Source organism: Talpa occidentalis, unplaced genomic scaffold (genome assembly GCF_014898055.3).
Source record: "Talpa occidentalis isolate TD23 unplaced genomic scaffold, MPIMG_talOcc4v2.1 talOcc4.4, whole genome shotgun sequence".
NCBI lineage: Eukaryota > Metazoa > Chordata > Mammalia > Eulipotyphla > Talpidae > Talpa > Talpa occidentalis.
In genome coordinates this window covers 23019797-23038484 of record NW_023604295.1, presented here as the reverse complement: position 1 = coordinate 23038484, position 18688 = coordinate 23019797, and the positions used below count along the sequence as shown (strand labels likewise).

The window sequence follows — 18688 nt, the reverse complement described above, 5'->3', positions numbered from 1 at the left end:
TCTCTCATACTCTTAATGATTTTTTTTTTAATTTACAAAAGTTCTTAATTGAATGGAGCATGATATTTTCCCCCTCACTTTATAGCTACTATTTTCTTCAAGAAATATTGGTTAGTTACTAACTGAAGATATCACCTCTAGCATTATAACAGTCACACATTTCCAAATATGTGGACCATAACAAACTGAATGGCCCTAACAGTTGTGCTCTGAAATCTACTGTCACATTCAGAGAGGCCACCTTACCATAATCTACTCCCAGTTAAAGACTGAATGTAGCAGACCTATCAGCACAAGGCTGCTCCTAGATGTGAAAACTGCTTGAATGGGTGCATTTGGCTGGGGGATCCCCTCAACCTTGTTCAACATTTTTAGATCTACAATGCAGGCTAAACTTTTGCATTCAACACCATTCCTTCCCTCTTTGGAATAGGTCAGAACAATGTTATAGTGTGATAGCTCCTCAAATTTCTCATTCCTTCTTTTCCATTTCCCCTCAAAAGTACTTCTAATAAAATTCTTCTAATTGTATTATAGTATTTGCTTCTTGAGTGATCTAGACTATTATAGTTATCATCTAGAATCTTTGCTATTTTACAATTCATATTTGATCTATAATTCATCTGGGATTGATTTTTTTATATGCTGTAAAAGAGGAGTTAAATTATTTTTTTCCATGCAAATATTCCATTGATCTGGATCTATTTATGGCAAAATCTACTTAGTCTCTAGTGCTAGCCTGCGTTTTCTATTAATCAAATGTCTTTACATGCAAGTCTTTCTGGACTCACTTTCATTGACTTGGATGAAACAATGTGAATGGAATAAGTCAGAAATAAAAAAGTTCACACATAATCTAATTTATATAAAATTATAAAACAAGCAAAGTTAACCCATGATTTGGGAAGTCAGGACAGTGGCTATCTTTAGGAAGGTAGGACTAGTAACTGGGATAGGTATAGGAGCAACTTCTGGGTGTTGGTAACATATATTTTCTTGATTTGGGTAAGGATCACATAGTTTTGCTCATTTTGTGAAATTTCATTGAGATGTAAACATGATTTATTTATTTTACCATATGCATTCAATAAATGTTTAATATAACATTTCATTTTAAAATAAAGGAGGTACAAGAAGCTACAAGTTCAAATGTTAAATAAGCAGAGATTAGAGAATAGAATATCAGCATTGAATATGATGTGAAGGACATGAAAGTCAAATTTTTAAAAAGTCACACATAGAAGGTTAGAAGAGTTCAGTCTAGCTTTGTCCTTTTATTAGCCACACAATATTTGGTAAATCACTTAATACTATCTGGGTCCCAGTTTGTTTTATTTTGTTTTTTTTCCTCTCAGACACGGGGAGTAATAATTCCTAATTTATTGCTTTAATTTTCAAAAAGGAGGAAACATTTAAGTAACCAGATTTTAAGGAATGTTATACAACTACAAAATAATATTTAGTATAAGATGCTCAAAACTACTTTTCATCTTTCTTTCAATGCCTTTTTCTACTCTATTGTCCATATGTACTGTACTGTTGGGTTGAAAGTCATCCAAAGGTCTGTTTTCATCCTTAGAGAGACTAATAAACTGAACTGTCCTCTCAAGATTTGGAAGTAAATCTTCTATAATATTCTGTGCATCACAATGTCAGGTACATGATTGACTTGCAGGATATTTGGGTTCAATGATTAAAAGAAAAGAATAAACATTCTCTCAAGGAAATTAATGGACATATATTGTCACTAAGTATCTCTTTATAATGCTGGGTACATCCTGAGGAACAGAATTTAGGGCTTATATAACTTTTGCCTTACACTATCTATATGAATTATCAGGTTCCCCACACACCTCATTTATGAAAGCAGGATATGCTATAAATTGTAAAATGGCAGAGGTGTCAGCTCACCTATTTATCTTCCTTAGTTCATTTCTTTCAGCTTTTTAAGTTAGTTGCCAACATTTAATACAAAACTGTTACACCAAAAATTTGGATTTTGAACTTCTCTTAAATAATCAAAGGTCTGGCAATACTGTAGCCAAGTTGCTCAAGACAGCACAGTTACACCCAAAATACTATAGCTCCCTTTCCATGTACCTGTGTCTTCAGGTTAATCACCCAGTGTCCTGTGCTCAGTCTACTTCTACTTGCACTTCTGGGTCACTTCAGGACCTGATTTTATAAACTCTGCTCTGCACAAATCAGTTTTAATAATGAATCCAACTCTCAATTTTGATAATTATTAGCAATGCAATCCTGAACCTCTAATTCAGTTTCATGTAGTACCAATTTACTCACCTATAAAATTGTGACAATAATCCAATCGACATCTCACACAGGATGGCTGTGAGAAATAAATTAAATTATGAAAAGGATTTGTGACCAAGAAAAGGCCATATATACATAAAGTGTTATTTTTGTTATTGAAGTTCCAATAAACAAAAAAGTTATCAGTTTTAAAGTATAATATTTTTATATAAAATTTAAAGTCATTAGTTTTAGTAGGTGGAAAATGAACTACATGTGTTAATAAAGACTGGCAGAGAATGTGCACAGAACGTGGTTATTTTTGTGAAACCCACTAGTACTACGAAAAATTTGATCAAAAGTCATTTAATTTAAGAAAAAAATAATACCGTATTATTTTATTAAAATAAAAGCTACAGAGCTGGTAGGGATATGTAAATATTTCCATTAATTACTCCCAACTTATAAAATAATTACTTTCAGCATAAATTAGTTATAATACATTTTAAACACATGTAATGTTAAAGTATCATAAAGGAAGGCAGCTATACTTAAAGTAATTCAAAAATTATAGAATCAAAATCAAAATCTGTTATGTAAATTTTCATGGTAGAAGTCCTGATTTTAAATGTAATTTTATATTGTTATTGTTTTGGTTTTGGTTAATCATCCCTTAAATATATGTGTTGTGGTGTGTATGTTTAGTCTTAAAAATTGGACCACTCTACTTCTGAATAAACATTATTAACATCTTATTGGTGAAAATTCCAATTTGGTGCTTTCTCATAGTTCTGTTCTTCATAGTTCGGCATCACTATGTCAGGTACATGATTGATGTACAATATATCTGGGTTCAAAGAATAACATTCCCTCAAGGAAATCAACTGACATACATTGTCACTAAATATCTCTTTAGTTATAATGCTGAGCAAATCATGAAGAATGGGATTTGAGGCTTATATGTCCATATAAGGGGGAGGTACCATGTTCCCCATCCCACTTTATGATGGGCCTCTAGAACTGAGCAACCAGGTGATGATATATAACACAGAAGGCAGGTGGGCTGGAAGAAAGGAAAGTTTTGTTCCTGCAGCCCAACTTGCAACCTGGTACTGATGGGAAGGAGACATGGAGGAGAAACTTGGAAGAGACAGGTGCAGAGGCTGACAATGGCACCCATTATCTTAATGTGGCATCTCCTTTTCCCCAGCTTTGTGAGACCTGTTTCAGAACCACATTTCTGTGATCCCCTGCCAGAAAGTGCTTAGACTGGGGGCCTCCCTGGTGGTGCAAGGGGTTAACTCTCAACACTATGAAGCTATACACAGCCACTGCAGCGAGTTTGATCCCCAGCCAGGGAGGTGACCCACAAGGCGCAGCAGACCTCTCCTGTCTCGCCTGCTACTCCCCTCAGCAGTTTTCAGATCTGCCTGTTGTGCTCCCCACTGTCTCTGGTGAATCCTCTTACTGCCTCCCCCCCCACCTCTGATCTGCACCTCAGCTCTTGTATGCATAAATAAATCAATTTAAAAAAAAAGTTACTTCAATTAGTGGTAAGCTTTCAGCTTCAGTGAGCCTGCTCTGATGTGATCCTATTTGGCTATACATTTGCCCACATGAGGGGATGGATAATTTTGAATTACTTATTGGAAAAAATATATTTTCTTCAATTTCCTCTTTAGACATACTAATACTATTTACATCTTTCATCCTAAAGTCTGCTTTGCCTTTATGCACAAAGAGGGTTGGTTCTCTTTAGAGCATGCATGTTTAGGGGTCCCTGGATAACCCTCCATCACATGCTAACAGTTCTACATCTCCTATTCATTGACTCCATTTATGTAATGGTGACCATTGTGAATCCTTAATAATTGGCAGAAATATGTTTGATATAGTAGAGGCATTACTATACATTAAATATAAACATTATGCCTCCAAGTATTAGTATATATCTATGGAACAAATAAATGTCCACTTGGTGAATTTTTTCATTATTAAATACATGTCACTGGAGTTCCTCATTTAGTTAATGAGCTCTATTACTTTGATCAAAATCCACTGCTAGAGTGAACCTGTTAATTTCCTATAACAACATATCTCTTGGGTATTTTCTCTGACTCTTCACTGAGATTGGGCAAATATGATCATATCTTCAACAATATGTGATTTTGTATACAAAAATTGTGTTTTTCATATCTTCATACTTCATTATGATATATTTCCATTTGATGTATCATTAAAATTACTATATAGTGGGCCTCCCTGGTGGCGCAGCGGTTGAGCGCTGAGTTGCGAAGCTGCCCGCAGCCTCTGCAGCGCCGGTTTGATCCCCGGCTGCTCCCCGGCCACCGGAGGAGGGTCCCACATGGCGCGCAGACCTCTCCTGCCTCCCGCTGCTCCCCTCAGCAATGTACTTCGGTCCTTCTGCCTGCTCTGCTCCCCGCTCTGGCTCTGGTGAATTCTCTCACCCTCCCGCGCTTCTGACTGTACCCAGTGCTTGTATAAATAAATAAATAAAAACAAATCTTAAAAAAAAATTACTATATAGTAAGTTGTAAATAATTTATGTTATTTCTATCTTTATTAATGACAATAATTACCATGTATTGCATTTCTGTCTGAGTAGGGGGTATTAACATAAAATCACTGAATCCTACCCATAATCCATGAGATACAAGTAATAATATTAGTCTGAAAATGAGGAAAATGAGATTCAAGAATGTGTAAGTAATTGTTCACTGCCTAACTGCCCATAAACAAATGATAAAGTACTATAACACTAGTCTTTGATATCCAAAGTCTCAAACTCTTTCCAAACATTGCTATAACACACAAAGTCTCAAATGCTTTCCAAGCAATTGTTTTGCAAACAAATTCCACTGGCCTTAGGGATGAATAAACTCCCTAAAACAGATAGTGGACAGAGATCCTTATATAAATAGTAGGTGCTGAAAAAAATCTCCAAAGATTTATGAGCTCAGTTGGAAGGCAGTATAAATCATGTGAGTTGAGATAAAACCCATAAAGATGACTGGATTCCATGATTGATATGCACTTCATTATCATTATTTACAAGTAAGATAAACTATAATCTAATGTATAAATTTCTCCCAATTGATTTATTAATCAAAAATGGAAGGAGTGATTTTATGATAAAGATAACCATCTTTTATATCCTATTTAATTTTTCTTACCTATTATATGCTTATAGTGACTATTTGAAATTCATTTTGCAAATTAAATCCAAAAATTAAATTACTTTACTGTATTTGTGATTGTGATATGGTTTATTTTATTGATTCACTAAGAAAGAAATAAAGAAATTAACTCAAGGATTTGACATTTAAGTTAATCACAAATACCTTTTTTTTTTTAGTTATATATGGGCTTACCCAAAGATATAAAAAACATTTTTTTAGGAATGTAAGTTCATAAGAGTACAATTCTAAAATTCAAACCAAAAGACTGACTTGTGAGGTTGGTTTTGAAATCTCTGTTCTCCATTTAGCCTTATGCATTCCATTTTAATCCAAAGTCAGCAACAGAAAATAATGATTTAAAAAATAAATATTTATATGTATATGATTTCTTATTTATATATTATCATTGAATCATTTTTAATTGACTTATTTTGTACACACTTATTGACTTATTTTGTACATGCTCATTTGCACTAAAAATGATTTAATTTCAGAATATTTTATTCCACATGTTAATATGCATGCATGAAGTGAGACTGCTAAAATTAAGAAATAGTTACTCATATTGAATATTACATTATCTTTGAACCTAGGTAGCCAACAAAAAAAGGAAATAATGTCAAAGCACATGCAAACATTAATCTTTTCAGGTGGTCATTATAATTGAAATTATGTTTTAATTTCTGTAACTGTTCAAATAATATATTTTTCAAGGTTGTTGGTGCTCCATACAAAACATATATTGATATTTAATGAGATATGGATTTTTTTAAGTTATTAGGAGAAGCAGTCAACATAATAATGCTACAACAAATGTGTTGGTGATAGAAATGTTCTACCCTAATTATGATGAAAGAAATGCATTTCTAATGTTCCAGAACTACATTTCACTTCTAGTCATTGTTCACTGCGTTATTACATTTTGGATTTACAATCACAGGAATATTCTGATCTGAGAGAGGATAAGAATACACTAACTGCTTGTTAGTTTTAGCCTCTGTGATATATCTGGTGTGCTGTAAAGGTGCTAGCACTTTAGAGGGAAAAATACTAGAGAATCAGATGGTAGATGTTCCCAAGAGTTGAACACCTATTGGAAAGGTAAGAATACATGGTTCAGATTGCACATCACTGGGTGGAAAACAAAATGATGCAGCAAATGTGGAAAAAGAATATGGTGGTTCCTCAAAAAATTAAATATAGAATTACTATTCCATTTTTAGGTACATACCCAAAAGGATGGAAAAAAGTGATTCAAACAGATATTTTTATGCCAATGTTCATAGCAGCATTAACCACAATAATCAAAAACTGAAAACAACCTAAATGTCCATGATTGGATAAACAAAATTTGGTACAGATAGTATAAAATATTAGTCAGCCTTCTAAAGTAAAGAAGTTCTAAAATATGCCACAAAATGGATGAACGTTAGGGCAAATATGCTAAGTGAAATAAGCCATTAAAAAAGTACAAAATTGGGCCTTCCCAGTGGCGCAGCGGTTGAGCGCTGGGTTGCGAAGCTGCCCGCAGCCTCTACAGCGCCAGTTCGATCCCCGGCTGCTCCCCCCCCCACCCTGGCCACCAGAGGAGGGTCCCACATGGAGCGCAGACCTCTCCTGCCACCCACTGCTCCCCTCAGCAGTGTACTTCGGTCCTTCTGCCTGCTCTGCTCCCCGCTCTGACTCTGGTGAATTCTCTCACCCTCCTGCGCTTCTGACTGTACCCAGTGCTTGTATAAATAAATAAATAAAAATATATCTTTAAAAAAAAAAGTACAAAATTGTATGATAACACTTATATAAGGGACTCAGAGCATTACAATTCAGAGACAGAAAACAGAATGATTGCAAAGAGTTGGAGAAGGAAGAAGAGGCAGTTTTGTTTAATTGGTACAGAATATGCGTTTTAGAAGATGGAAAAATTCTGGTGATGTAAACAGGTTTTGTGCTTTTAAAGTCTCTGAACTGCACACCTAAAAAAGGTTAAAATTGTCCATTTAATGCCATGTATTTTTATACAATTAAAAAAATACTTAGTTTATCCTTATAATATATATATATATAAACTTTTTTACTTAAGTTAATTTTTATTCATTAATCACAAGCTTTGAAAATACAAGTTTTAAATGTGTTCCTGTGGCTAAACCAGAAAGTAAATGAAAAGTGAAATTCCTGTCTTCTGTTTTCTATATGATAACAAGTATTTTTTCATGTTCCTGTTGGTCATCTGTAGGTATTCTTGGAGAAGTGTCTATTTAGTTTTTCTGCCCATTTTTTGATTGTGCTAGTTTTCTGTTGCTGAGTTGTAGGAGTTCTCAGTAGGTTCTGACTATTAAAGCTTATTGGTTGTATGAGATGCAAATATTTTCTCCCATTTGGTAGGGTGTCTTTATTTAGCTTGATGTAGTCCCATTAGCTTGTTTTGCTTGTTTCCCTTGTCATTGGATTTGAGTTCCCAAAGACATCACTGAAGCCAGTGTCATGGATTGCTCTGCCTGTGTTTCGTTTTTTGTGTATGTTATGGTTTCAGATCTTACATTTAAATCTTTAATCCATTTTGAGTTAATTGTTAGGTATGGTGCAAGATAGCAGTCTAGCTTCATTCTTTTGCATGTACGGGCCCAGTTTTCCATACACCATTTGTTTTCTTCTTTTAATAATCCTGGCTCCTTTGTCTAAAATTACCTGAAAATACAAATGTGGGTTTATTTCTGAAATTTCAGTTCTACCATTTGTCTGTGTGACTCTGTAGTACAATTTGAAGTATGACACTTGTATTCTAGTGTTTTGTTTTGGTGTGATCTAGACTGCTTTGGCTATGTGGGGTCTTTTGCAGTTCTATATACCTTTTAGTAATGTTTGTTCCAGTTCTTTGAAGAAGGCCATTGAAACTTTGATAGGCATTGCATTGAATCTATATGTTTTTTGGGTGATATGTTCATTTAAGAATACTAAATTTACCACCCCATGAACAGAAAATATCTTTCCATTTCTTCCTCTATTTCTTTTAAAAATGTTTAGTTTCATTGAAAAGGTGCTTTATCTACTGTGTTTTTTCTTAATTCTTTGTGATGTAGTTGCATATTCATTGTGTACTACCCCATGACCTACTACAGCAGTTGTTCACTGATCTAATTTAAAAAGCAAAGAGTGCAAGTTCATACGAGAACTACACTATCAACATTTTTGAAGGATCTTGTACCAGATTTATTTTTAAACTGCTGAGTAATTCCAATTGTTGGGAACCACTTTTGGATTTTATTGGTGTATGGTCTCACCTGAATATTAACAGATAAACTGAGGTTCCCAGCGACTGAAATGCTACATTCTAATTTTCTTGTTAAGAAATAAATGCATTTACAAATAGAGAAAGCTTATAAGAGTCCTTTCTACATTGAGTAATGTAAAATGAAAGCCTGTATTTTCTTTCAACCACTATCTAAAAATCTATGGTGAGCAAAAAGAAATAATATATTCTTTTTAAACCTAAGGCCTTTATAAGAACAGCATGGTTCCAGAAAGTGTAATAATCTCCATTGATCCATAAAATTTGATGGCAGTATCATTATGAATCCATCTTAAACTGTAATTCCCGTTAATATATGCATAAATTATATATTCCAGTCACAGTACATAAGTTTAAATTTCTCTTAGGCTGATATTGGAAAATACACCTATTCAATGTGCGATGGACCTGCCAGAAAATATGTTTAAATCGACCCAAGATTTTCTATTATATATATATATGGAAAAAAATCTTATAAAAACAAATTATCTATAAAAGTATTACAGTGTATTAGAGTACATTAGAAAACTATCTTCCTAAGGAGAAAATATTGCTTTTTAATGGGCATAAACCCTGCAGTTTCTTCTTTTCCAAACCTGTTTTCACACAAACATCAAATAAATTTTCTTAATACAGAACAGTTGACACACTACTCTTATAAATCTATCTTATAAGTAAAAACAACACAAACAATAAGTCCCAATGTTTCAGGTCTATTACCTGTTTAAAAAAAAAGCCCCAAACACTTAGACTAGCTTTTAAGTTCGTTAAAATGTAACTCCAAATATTTTAGGGGCTTCTGTACCTACTGTATTGTAATTACTTAGTAGTGAATGTGTTGTAGTCACATACCTCTTGTATTTCTGAATCATACAGTGTTGTAAACCAACGTTAACTTAATAAAAAAAATTAAAATCAAAATAAGACAAAATCAAAGTTACAAGACATCAAGAGAATGAAATGGGACCTATTCTCCACTTGCTCCTCCCTTTATTGGTACTCTGAAAGGCCCAGATTTCCCTGTACATAGGGGGCCTTCACCTTGTGAACCTGGCCCCAGAGCTGGAGTTCTCACTCTCACTACAGTCAGAGAATGATCAAGGCTGTCTTTGTTCTATAATCCCATCTTTGGGAGTCCAGCAAGTGTGAGAAAAAACATTTTGTCCTCTTACTTCCTTCCTTTATTTATTTTTTATTTATTTATTTCTTTTTAATAGAGGCATGTTTTATTTATTTATTTGTTTGTTTGTTTGTTTTGTTTATACATGCACTGGGTATAGTCAGAAGCGCGGGAGGGTGAGAGAATTCACCAGAGCCAGAGCGGGGAGCAGAGCAGGCAGAAGGACCGAAGTACACTGCTGAGGGGAGCAGCGGGCAGCAGGAGAGGTCTGCGCGCCATGTGGGACCCTCCTCCGGTGGCCGGGGAGAAGCTGGGGATCGAACTGGCGCTGCAGAGGCCGTGGGCTGCTTCGCAACCCAGCGCTCAACTGCTGCGCCACCGGGGAGGCCCTACTTCCTTCCTTTAAGCAGAGAGAGAGTTCCCATCATGGCGTCCAACCCCAGCTCCCATCCCAGGTCTCCTGGCATCTCTTTTGTTTTTTTCATTTTTTTAAAGATTTATTTACTTATGCATATGAGAACTGGGGCACAGGCCAGAGATAGAGGGGGTGAGAGGATTCACCAGAGACAGAGTGGGGAACAGAACAGGCAGAGTGACTGAAATACACTGCTGAGGGGAGCAGCAGGCAAGACAGGAGAGGTCTGCTGTGCCATGTGGGTAACTCCCTGCGCAGGGCTCAAATTCATGTTCAGTGGCTCCGGATAGCTTCATAGGTTGCGTCTTAACCCCTTGTGCTACCAGGGAGGCCCTCCTGGCATCTCTTTTAATAATGTAATTTTTAAACATAACTTTTTAAGCAAGCATAATTTTATACCAAAGAATTTTCAGTAGAGAACTTTCAGATGATGTGTATTCTACTTTCCTTTTGCAGATGTGATGCTTATCTTTGAAAAGAAACACAAATATCTTAACAAAACGGGCTTAAAAACAAAAGGTAATTGAAAATTGGTGGAAAGAATATGTAAAATAAAAACAAAATCCTTTAAAAAAAAACATAATGGTCACAGTTTTTAAATCTTATCTTCTGCATCTGCTGAGAAAAATCATTAGATAAAGTATCCTTATAGAGATTATCAGGCTTCATTATATAGAATATTATTATAGAGAGTATCAGATTTCACCTGGGGGTATCAGCAGGAGACCCTCCACTCCCCCAGCATGTATCAACTTTGCTTCCCCAAGTTTTCATACAATTTCTTGAGCTCCAGTTATAGTGGCATACTATGGTTCTTAAAAAGACTCACACCTTCCCAACCACATACTTCTCTATTGCATATATAATCTATATTTTTCTATGTCCATTTAATGTTTTCTGTACCTACTGAAACACCCCTCCTCTGAGGGTCCTCCTCAATGAGACAGGCAGTAAGATAAGCATTGGGTAAATTTGAAGCAGTAAAATAAGCACCCTGTAGATTTTCACTAGCTGGAGACTCCAGACCAAATCTGCTATCAGTGGGAAATATCTGCTGACTAAGAAGAAATAGAAACAGCTGGGAATGAAGCAACATACTTCAGCAGTACCTGACTCAGCAGGAAGCCGACACCCATCTAGAAAGAATATATAAAGTAGCCTAAGAAAGTAGATCTTGGGCACCTCTTTGGGCATCTAGCCCCTCTCCTGCAGGAACTGTACACTACTCTCTCTCCCTTATAAATTCCTAACTTCTTTACATCACTCTGAGTTTCTGATGTCCCTTACTGAAGACTGTGTGAGCTCACTTCATTCTTCTAAGTTCAAGCTTTCAAGGACTCTTGTGGGCAGGTTTGTGAAAACTCTCATGTTTCATGAGTACTTTGTGGCACTTTCCTTGGTTCTTCCTACAAGAAGTAAGTTCCCCATCTTTGAATTCTCATTAAATTTCATTTACATTACTTTTGAGTGGCATAAACATATTTTTGCACCAAAGATGTTTGAATACACAAAGAATATCCTATGTCAGATTACAAATTCACAGAGAGCAGAAATCTTGCATCATTTATTTTTGGTTCAACCCATATCAATAAACAAATGAATACTTGAATGGTTTACCCTCTAGGAAGCTGAGTACTCAAATTAAGATCATTTTAAGTAGATCTCTTTGGTAAAAAATACAACTATAATATAAACTAATATGGTGATAACCCAAAACTAGATAGATGCTCATAAATTGAGCTAAAGTATCTGCTTTTTCAACAGAATAGAAAGTAATATAGAATTTCCCACCTCCTTGATTTCCTATTTTGCTTCTGTGTATTCTATACTATGTATTATGCAGCTTGCTATAATGACTTTTTGATTCAAAGTCTACAACCTTAGGCTTCCTGTGACTCCACTATTGTTTCTAAATAGCACCCTTATGTGCCAAGCACTTTGGAAGTGGTTTCTTATTTAGAATATGCATGCTATTTAAACATGCATATGAATTTGAATTTCCAAAAGAAGTATGCAGCCAGGAAACAAAAGCATCATACAAACATTTCTAATATTCTAACATATTCTAACATATTCAACATTTAGTGGTTATTCTATCTTCCCTTCCTTGAACGACTTGAGTGTCCATGATTATCTTTATTACCTATAGACTTAGTTGTGTATTGTTTCTCTTCAATGATATCCACGCAGCCATCCATTGTCACTAGAATATAATCTCTATGAGAGCAGAGAATCTACGACCTGGGTTGAAAATAGTACCTGGCATTAGCACCACTGTATAAATTTTGAAAGAATGTATAGTAATGTTAATTAAAACTATTCTTTCTTAAAGTAATATTTTCAAGGCAAAGAAATGATATTTCTATTCTGGAGTCACAAAATACAAGTGTTTTCTTATTAGAACAAGCAATCCAAACAATAAGCGACCTGACAATGCTTAATCCAGGGGTGAGGAGGAGGAAACCCAAGAAGCTTTTCATATGCACTGCAGGTGATCCTGACTTAGGAATTCTAGTATGTGGGTTGGGTATGATTTACATTAGTATGCTCGTCGTAATTTTTTTTTTCTTTTTATTAACCTAACAGTAACCTTATGGAATATTTTTTTAATTTTTTTATTGCAGTAGCATTGCATTATAACCATATATATGTTTCAGGTGTGCATCACTGAAAATCAACACATATATACTATAATTAACTCTCTGCTAGAAGTCCAATTCTATTCTTCACTGTATCATTGTCATTTTTTTCCCCAAGTTACTCAGCCTCACCTCCTTGGGAGATTTTTTTTCCAGAATTTAAACCCAGAGCCCAAACTTTCAACAGGTACATGTCCTGCTTTGTCACTGAATCTTCCCAGGCAACTAATAAGAAGCATAATAAGTCCCCCATAAGCAGTAACTAATGCCAGATTCCATAATTGTTTCCTACACCTAGAGCCTGTGTGCAAAGTCCAATACAAACAGATGCAGAGGCCTGGCTCTGGCATCAGGAAAGCTGAAGACAAGAATTCCCCTGAAGGTAGATACCTGGTTAACTCTATCCAGGTCCTCAAGGGGGCCCTGCTCAGCCCTTTGCAAGCACCCTGTCTGGCTGGACATGGCTGGCTAGTCCCTATCATCAAGGCTAGGTGGGGAGGAGAGAGCAAAAGCTCACCCTACAAGAATTCTCTGGGTGGGAGAAAACCAACCCTTCCAGGTCTTTCTAAAAATGATCTGAGACCTTGCCTGTTTAGAGAGATCTTAGACAGTTTCTGACTAATGATTTATACATCTGCTGGTATAAAGAGTACTGGTCCTCCAATGGGCACAAACTTCTCAACCAACACTATTACTGTGCACAGTAGTAGTTACCACCAACTCTGCAATCTTAGGTATACCAAATGATTTTTTTTAACATGACAAATATCTAATAGAGGATTTGTATAGGTGGAAGCTTAATATACAGCCTTGATTTTCTGGGGCCATAAACAATTAATGACAAAAACAAATCACTTTTCAAAGGTTTGTTTTGGCTTAGTTTCGTCTGACCCTTTCTTTTATTTCTTTATATTCCACATAGAAGAGTGAAATCACAGTGTTTTTCTTTTTCCTTCTGACTTTTTTGATTGGCATAACTTTCTCTATTTCCATCCATATTGGGCAAAATGGCCGGATTTCATTTAATTGCAGGAATAAACGTGTGCACTCACATGTGAATGTGTGTGTCCACATGTGTGTGTGTGTGTGTAAAACAACTTAATTCACTCACCTGTCAATAAGCACATAGGTTGTTTCCATAGTTTATTGTGAAAAGTGCTGCAAAGTACATAGGTGTACACATACACCTTCAAATTAGTGATTTTATATGCTTTGGACCAAGTAAGAGTATTCTAAGAGCAGAATTGCTGTATCATAAGGTAGTTCTACTTTTAATATTTTACATATTAAAACCTCCATACAGTTTTCCATAGGACTGAACCAGCCTACATGCTCACAAACTATGTGAGAAGGTTCCATTTTCTTCACACCCTCACCACACTTGTTGTTTCTGGTCTTTTTGTTCTGGATCATCCTCACTGGTGAGAAGTGGTTTTGATTTGTATTTCCCTGATCATAAGTGATGATGAGCATTTTTTCATGTGCCTATAGGCCATCTCTGGGGATCAGGGAGATACAAAGTAGAAAGGGAACACAATGGAGTATTGGTGATTATTGGTGCTTTGGTGGTGAGTGTGGTGTTGTACCATACATCTAAAGAGGTGGGAACCTATACTCCTAAATCATAGACAGTATTAACTGTTAGTTTAATGAAAATAATATATATTTTAAATAAGGTTTAGAATGTACATATATCTAAATAAGAAAGTAAATATAAATAACATAAAATTTCAAAGAAACAGAGGGAATAGGAAAGAGCTTTAATATTTCCTAGTTGTCTTCTACAACAAGTACAGAAATACAATCACATAGGTCCAGTGATCATTTCAGTGATCATTTCTCTAGTTATTTATTAGAATACCAACACCTATTTTTTTTTTAAAGATTTATTTATTTATTTATACAAGCACTGGGTACAGTCAGAAGCACAGGAGGGTGAGAGGATTCACCAGAGCCAGAGCGGGGAACAGAACAGGCAGATAGATGAAACACACTGCTGAGGGGAGCAGCGGGTGGCAGGAGAGGTCTGCGCACCACGTGGGACCCTCACCCGGCGGCTGGGGATAGAACTGGCGCTGCAGAGGCTGCGGGCAGCTTCGCAACCTAGCGCTCAGCCGCTGTGCCACCGGGGAGGCCCACCAACACCTGTTCTTAAAACAATTGTACATCTGATATTTATTTTGTAACTTGAGATCCTCAAATTCTGTAAACAGTAAATACTTATTTCTAGATATCAAAAAAAGGCCCAGATCTTTATACACATTAACTTGGAATCCTCTTATCAACTCTAGAATAGTGTTACTACTTGCATTTTACAGGCAAGAAAAGTAAATCCCGGGACATTACATAATCTATCCAGAATTAAACTAGTAACTAACAGAAGCAAGCACAGATCATTCCAACTCCAACTCTATGCTTTTATAATGCATCCCACTGCCTACCATATGGAAAAACACACATTTGGCAAGATATTTAATGATGAATGATGACCAGAAACCTCAAAGGAAGTTCTGCTCTGTGTAAAGCATTAGGGTTCAGTAGACTCTCACCTCACAACTCAAGTCTTTCACTGAGGAAACCCTGGCTTCTAAGGGCAAGCCCTAATCCCAAAGTAATCTGCCTCTAAAAGGAAGTAGTCTATTACCTTCCTTAAATAATGCAGCATTCAGTTATTACTTCCTGCCAGAGTGACAGTTTAAGCACAAGGCATTAAAAAACTGTTTTCTCCTGTTCCAGCTGTCTGTTATTTATTGCCTCATACACTACTTGTCTGGAAGTGATGGATAAATATTTGAAAGGAAAGATGCATCATTCTGGATGCTCCATGAAATTCAAGATGGATAAAAGTCAAAGATTCAAGCTCATCTATTTTAAGCTTTCTTGCTATAATAAGGTAAAAACAAGCTTTAAGTGTCACGAAAGACTCTCCTAGTAAAAAAATAAACCTCAGCTTTATCAGTTTCTATATCAATTTCAAGGAATAGTTTCTATTCCAGTATTTTAGGAATCTTTTGTGAGATATGGGAAAAATTAATCTACTTGAAGTAATTAGATTTAATTTCTAGCAAGATTTTAAGACTGTGACTTGTTCATGAGGTTATATTTCACATAACAAAAAGAGAATTAACCAAATACTGTAGTATCAATTCAGTCACATGTAATTCTATGATCAAAGAGTGAAACAAAAATTTCACATCAAAAATTCTTAAAACCAAGATTAATTTACTTATAACAACAATACTTGTTAACACTTATTAAACACTTACTATAGATTGAGTCAACAACTGTACTAAGAAATTTTTACATAAATTATCATGTTTAATATGATAGTACTTCCCATATTATCTAGTGCTTGTTCTTCACCTCCTTAAGCTTTGATTAAAATTATCCCCTCCAAGGAGATTTTTCTTATCACCTTACTTAAAATGGCAATTCACCTCTCCCAGTATTTATTGATGCATACAAGAGCTGGGGGACAGGCCAGAGGCATGGGGGGGTGAGAGGATTTACCAGAGACAGAGTGGGGGACAGAACAGGCAGATTTACTAAAGTACACTGCTGAGGGGAGCAGCGGAGGAGTCAGGAGAGGTCTGCTGCCACCATGTGGGATGCTCCCTGGCTGGCCAGGAATCGAACTCGTGCTGCAGTGGCTGTGGATTGCTTCATAGATTGCATTTTAGCCCTTGAGCCACCAGGGAAGCCCTAGGGCATGGACATTTTAATTATTTATTATTTGTTTATAATTTAATTGTACATGGTTTCTTCAGTGCTATTGTCCTGATTAGTGCCTGGGCCATTGTTAGTAGTTCAAAATGTTGAGTTAAGATGTTTCGTATTTGTAAAAAAAAAAAACTTGACTCTATATTATTATCCAACTTTGCTGAGGAATTTACAGTAAAAACCAAAAAAATAAAAAGACTTACAGAAGTCATAAAGCAATTTATTACTTTGATTTGGCTTCTGGATCCCAAGTCAATCTTCTCTATTTGCTACACTAGAAAAAGCAATCCTATCAAAGTTTGTTTTTTTGTTCTACAGATTGATATGTCTTTGAATAAATTATGAACGTGTCTAGAAATGACAGGAAGGAAATAATGTTTTTAAATACCCTTTACAACTGATCCCACTTTCAGAAGGTCATCACTTTGGATGAGCACATAGCTTTGGAAAGGACACAAATGGAGGGTAAAGGAGACCAGGGATCAGCTCAGACCATCTGTATCAACCCTGGAAATCAATGTGTTGACAGATGTCACAGTCAGTTTTCTCTCATTTCCAGTAAACTGAATGTCATGAAACATTTGCTGAGATAAGAAAATAAGTTATACACAATATTTAAGCCTATGCAAGAACTTTACTTAAAAAGAAAAATACAGTGAAAAATGACAGATATTAAAATTGTCAAAACTTATACAACACAAACTTAATAGTACACACATTCACAGTACAATATATACTTAAGTCTTATTTATTTTTCCATCTATTTTTTATTTTGACCCACTTGAAAATAAAATCAAGTAATTCAGTTTTTCATTACACACAATACATGTACACATTTTTTTCTTTCAATCAACAGAGATATCAGTGAAGATTAGTCAGCATTTGAGGAACTTGATGAAGACAATACATTGTCTTCAAAGAAAGAACAGATGGTTAAATGCTGAAAGTATCTGATTCAGAAAGTGCCCAATTCAAAGAAAGTATCTTAGCCATTGGGAATAGGTTAAGAAGACAATAGTCATCCAGCTCTTCCTGCTTTTTCTTTTTTTTTTTTAAGATTTATTTATTTATGCATACAAGAGGCTGGGGTACAGGCCAGAGATGCAGGAGGTGAGTGGATTCACCAGAGACAGAGTGGGGATCAGAAAAGGCATACTGACTGAAATACACTGCAGAAGGGAGCAGTGGGCGAGACAGGAGAGGTCTGCTGCACCATGTGGGTTGCTCCCTGGCCAGCCGGGGATTGAACTGGTGCTGCAGAGGCTGCGGATTGCTTCATGGTGTTTTGCTTAACCCCTTGCGCCACCAGGGAGGCTCTCTTCCTGCTTTTTCTACTATTGTGTTTTCATCACTCGCCTAGACTAGACAGCTAAAGTTGTGATAATGTTTGTAGGGATTTAATAACTGGAATTTTAATAGGGTTGACTCACTTTTTTTTTTTTTAGAAAGACAGTTTGTATGAACCATTTTATCTATTTGCTTGTATATAAATGTTTCTTATACTCTGTGATACTATGAAGTATGAATCACAAGTAAGATTTTACCATATACAGTACAGAATATGTAAGTAATAGAAACAATGAATCTGGCAAATACCTGGGTGTTACCAATTTGTGGGCTATCTCCGGGAAGAGAGAATGGCTGCTCCCCAGACTTTGTTAATCACATAAGCGAATATGACACCATGGGAAGCTCTTCCAGACAGATAAATGTAAACTCAACCTTCAGGAAGTGGAATGAACTGATCTTTACCTAGGAAAACTGGAAATTACATAATTGGACCCAAAGAAATCCTACCAGGAGACTTCTATTTAGTTTTATGAACTGGCAGATTCCGCCTAAAGCCCAAGAATTCTGATTGTAAAGCATGTAACACAAGAACATTCTATAAGATACCGTTTCCAATATACATTATCTCTCTACCAATTTTCAGTCTAATGAATTCTTTAGTAAAACCAGAGAAAGCTACTGAAATAATCAGTATAATAATTTCTATCCATCCTCCAATCTTCAAATGGATCTTTTTTAAACATTAAATTTTGAATAAGTAAAAATCTT

At 35.7% G+C, this 18688-nt stretch overlaps 1 protein-coding gene across 2 annotated transcripts in view; it reads right to left on the bottom strand.

The window, feature by feature from the left end:
* Positions 1 to 18688, bottom strand: part of NAALADL2 (N-acetylated alpha-linked acidic dipeptidase like 2) — a 1155955-nt gene that overhangs the window by 990212 nt on the left and 147055 nt on the right. The window contains exon 1 of one of the 2 annotated variants that reach the window (XM_054700375.1): positions 2302 to 2330. The exons of the other annotated variant lie outside the window; for it this stretch is intronic. The gene's annotated coding sequence lies outside the window, so the exon portion shown is untranslated. Of the gene's footprint in view, positions 1 to 2301; positions 2331 to 18688 lie in introns of those variants that run through there. 2 annotated transcript variants of the gene reach the window in all.